Below are 4,368 nucleotides of genomic sequence, written 5' to 3' on the forward strand. Positions count from 1 at the left end.
CACCTGAGGTGTTTCTGTCAAAACCTACAATGCTATTTAACCTACCGAAACTCCTTACATGATCAATGTGAATTAGCTGATCAGCAGAGAAAAGTAGTTTTGCGCTGGTAAGCTACACTTTAAAGCTGCTTTTCACCAAAATGCACCACATTACTATTATAAAGTGTTTTATTTCAGCGCAAAGCCGCTTTTCTCCATGACGGAATTAGTTGATTCATGTCGATTATGAAAAGGGATGAAAACTTTTTTTATTTAGCAATGTGTTTTAAAATGGGAACTATTTTATGTGTATGTTTTTAATATTTTAAATTTCTGAATTCTAATCTTGTTGACTTTTATGATTTTACTTGTGTTTTATCAGTAGATTTTTATTTCCTTTTGTAATTTTTAAATATTGTTGTACAGCACTTTGAATTGCCTTGGGTAGGAATTGTGCTTTATAAATAAACTTGCTTGCTTGACGTTAATTGGGGTCAAAAATAAACATTGGTCTGGAGCTAAAGTGCCGATGTAAAAGTCTTAACAGTTTTACAAATCTGAACACTTTTGTTAACATTCTTTTTGAACTCAATAAACCATTTAGCTTTCTCTTATACATTTTAAGATATTTCTAAACACTAAACTGTTTATTAACATTAGGCTACAACTCTTAAAACGTGGAATTTACGTTTCCGGCTAATGATTTTCAGCCGCCATCTTGTCTGCAACCAGGTCCTCTTGATTGGAATGTGAGAATCCACATCCTGCTTTGCTTTTGACCCAGCTGCTTTATATCCTCACCAACAATACAATTTAAGTTTCTACAAATGAAAATGCGTTGTCTTATAGGACACAATAAATGCATTTGTACAATAAACTCTGGCATATACATTAAGGTACTGAGCAGTACAAGCAGGCCTAAAGTCAAGTCAAACATAACTACTACTTACTAAACCCTTTGCCCATAAATCAGCTATACATTAAAGAGAAGATCAGGGATAGTCCTTTAGCTACTTTTGCCAAATAGATTAACCCATTTTTCTACCCATCTATTTAGGAAAAGGCATAAACATTGAGATGAAACTTAGCGCAGAAACATCTTAACCACGTAAGGCCTTCTGAACTGACAGTAAACATTATACCTTTCTCAAAAGCTTCTTGGCCTGCTGAGTCTGCCTGTGACAATCCCTTGTATTTGGTTGCACCCTCGTGGTTCAGTCAGCCATCCTCCAGTTAAGAAAGTAACTTGGAACATCTGTTTGTTTCCAACTACTTAACCACAAAGAATGCAGGAGGCTAAAATGAGGAGAAAAATCAATGCAATGCATGGAGACCACATTTTTAATGCAGCAAACAGGCTCAGTTGGAAGCAAAGGTTAAACTGTAAAAAAGTCCTCTAACCCTCCCTGATCAGATTGTCAAAAATAAAGGTAGACTTCTGTCTTTGACTGAAAAGTAGCTTTATAGAAAGGGAATTTAAAGGGAAATTCACTGAAAACTTATTTAAAGAAATGTAGTCAAACTTCTAGTGATCTAAGAGTATTGGCACAAAGCATAAATATGTAGTTTTGCTTTCAAAAAAGTTGTAACTACTAGTATCTATTACATTTTGCTAAAACATAATGTATAGATGTATAGATGTATAGATAGATAGATAGATAGATAGATAGATAGATAGATAGATAGATAGATAGATAGATAGATAGATGGATAGATAGATAGATAGATAGAGTGTTGTCATAAAACTGGACCCTCTGTAATTCTGTCAGTATAAAACAGGCCATTAATTAGAAGAAATCTCATGGTGTAATTCAGAAGAAAGAAAGGACAGGAGGTGGAGGCGGAGAGAGAAAGCAACAGCGAGAGAGAAAGAGAAGAGAGGCTGGGTGAAAGTAAGGAAGGACAGTGAGCGGAAGACAAACAGACCTAGCTCCTGATTCAGTGTTTGGTCCAGTGTTCCTGATGCTCCAGCAGTGACACTGATGAGAAGGAATCACAGGCAGGATGGAGCGTCCTTCTCCAAGAATCCAACAAAAAACAGAAGTAAAAATAAATGTCTTCCCATTCATGGTCTGCTCAAGCTACTGCTGTCTTTCACTAGTCCATATTTGCCTCTTAAAACAAACGTAATAGAAGAGCGTGGCCGTTCTTCTTGCTTCAAAAAAATACAGATTATGTAGAAATCCATTTCATAGAATCGTCTAAAACATCTCCCATCCGTTAGCACTCTCTTTCTGTGTGCGATCCACACCGATAACCCTGGTCTTGCTTTCTTTCCCTCTCAATCGCTCCCTCTCTCTCTGTTCTCCCCTCCTAAAACTGATCAATACTTCATTTAAATCGTGACATTAGCACACTACAACTAAAAGAAGGATAAAAAGGGTTATTACGATAGTAAACGAGCAAAAACTCAAAGTAGAGAATGCTAAATATTTAAACACGGCTACCTCTAGAAAGAAAAAAATCACAAAAAAAAAAAACAAATAGCATGTACAAGTGGGCTGTGCTACACTTGTGTTTTGATTTGAGCATCTATGCCTCTCACAGATCAATACTCATTTAAATTGAGACTGAAGAGCACCATCACAATATCTCGTCTCATAAAGAAAAGACAAACACACAATCCTAATTATCATCTCAAATGATTAGCACTATGGGGACACAAGCTGGATGCTGATAGAAGCATATTTTATATTTATTCAGCAGAATTTTTACATTAGCACCACATCTCATAATTGCCTAATTTATATGCACTCTCATACTTTTATCTATTCACATATTTCACAATAAATCCAAATCAATACTGCCCTCCTCATGTTCCTACTACTCTCATAAAGTGTGTATTAAATTATAAAATAAGCAATTCAAAGATCTCATAATAGGACTGGTTAATTTCCTGATCCTGGTGGGAATTGCTGATTGGGGTAGCTGGCTAAACTTCCTTTTGATCAGGAAATCTACCTGGGCAGTCTTGGGGCGATGGGCCTGGTGACAGAGCATTTCTCCTCTCGTCTCTTGGGGTCTGATATATCTGAAGTCTCTTTTCTGTTGAACAACTAGCTTTCTTATGGTTGTGGGGTGGCTTGTACAAATAAACACTTTATTTTGAGAAGGAAGAGGACAAGAGACAAGAGACAATCCACTTATCAGGTGTAAATCCTTTAAATATAAAAAGGTAACTGTTTGCAAAAGGCTCACTAGAGCTTCACTGTGGGGATTCATACAATAAATATCTAATCAAATATAGAAAGTAGATATCTGTTGTCATTCTGTCTTTACCGGGACCTCACATGTTTAAAGACCCTCTTCAATGAAAGTTGTGTTTTTTGCTGTTTTTAACGTGTTTGTAGCATTTTTTATCATGATAGTGACATATATAGAACAATTTAAGATTAAAACTGCATTTCTTAGTATTTCTTTATTCAAATTGTGATGGATCAGAGACTGATAAAAACCTGCAGCTTGAAAAAGCTTGGGTTTGTGACGCAGCAACTGCTATGTGTGGGCCAAAGTTTCCCTGTTCCGCTCCAATTTTAAATCCTCCAATTGAAGGAAATAGATACATAAACGTCTTAATTGTTCTTGTCTGAGCTGCCCTCTGGCTCAAAACTGTGTGGCTGGATAGCTCATATATTTTGCGCACTGTATGCTAATGTTAGCTTAGGCTTGTGAGGAGCTGTAAGGTAAAGATAGAGAATGTAAACAGAAATATCAATGTAGGGCTATTTCTGCGCCAACAGTCCCGCCCAAAAGCCAGAGGCTAATTTCTAATGAACACCTGCCGAGCTGCAAAAAATATATCGTAAAAAAAATGACAGACTTTGTGATTTTTATTAAAAACCACATATCTTAACCCATAAGAACCCATGGTGACATCAGTGTAACAGAAGAATATCAGAAATGGGTTCCGTGATCCACTTGGTTTGTGGTGCATTCTACTTATTTTGTTTTTAAGGGAAATTGATTAAGTTACTTTAAGACAGATGGGATTTCACATATATATATATATATATATATATATATACTATATAGTTAGAGGGGGACTTTGAAGACCCCCTCTGATAAAAATTTGTGTTTTTGGTGTTTTTAACATGCTTTTGTGGCATTTCTGATGGAGGACATATATAACGAAATTTAATCTTAAAATTGCATTTCTGAGCCTTTTTTATTCAAATCATTGTAAATAAGGAGCAAATGAGAACATGCTGTTTTAAAAAGTTTGCTGGTGGGACGCAGAAGCTACTTCAGCAAGCCACAAGCTCCCTGCTCCATTGTGTTCTGAGGCACTTGTAGGCGACTAGATCTACATACGTCTTTGCCTGAGGTGAGATCTGGCTCAAAACTATACGGCTGGATAGTTCCAATATTGCTCGCCATTGTTGTTGCGCT

General features: G+C 36.4%; 1 long non-coding RNA gene across 3 annotated transcripts in view; it reads right to left on the reverse strand.

Annotated features, from left to right (window-relative positions):
• LOC112161202 overlaps positions 1 to 3,041 on the reverse strand; it is a 57,093-nt gene extending 54,052 nt beyond the window's left edge. For all 3 annotated transcript variants that reach the window (XR_002921813.2, XR_002921811.2, XR_002921812.2), the window contains exons 1-2: positions 1,906 to 3,041; positions 1,122 to 1,275 (exon numbers count right to left, since the gene is read on the reverse strand). This is a non-coding gene — a long non-coding RNA (uncharacterized LOC112161202). The remainder of the gene's footprint in view (positions 1 to 1,121; positions 1,276 to 1,905) is intronic.
• Positions 3,042 to 4,368: the final 1,327 nt, after the last annotated feature.

The sequence above is a fragment of the Oryzias melastigma genome, linkage group LG3 (genome assembly GCF_002922805.2).
Source record: "Oryzias melastigma strain HK-1 linkage group LG3, ASM292280v2, whole genome shotgun sequence".
Taxonomy (NCBI): Eukaryota; Metazoa; Chordata; class Actinopteri; order Beloniformes; family Adrianichthyidae; genus Oryzias; species Oryzias melastigma.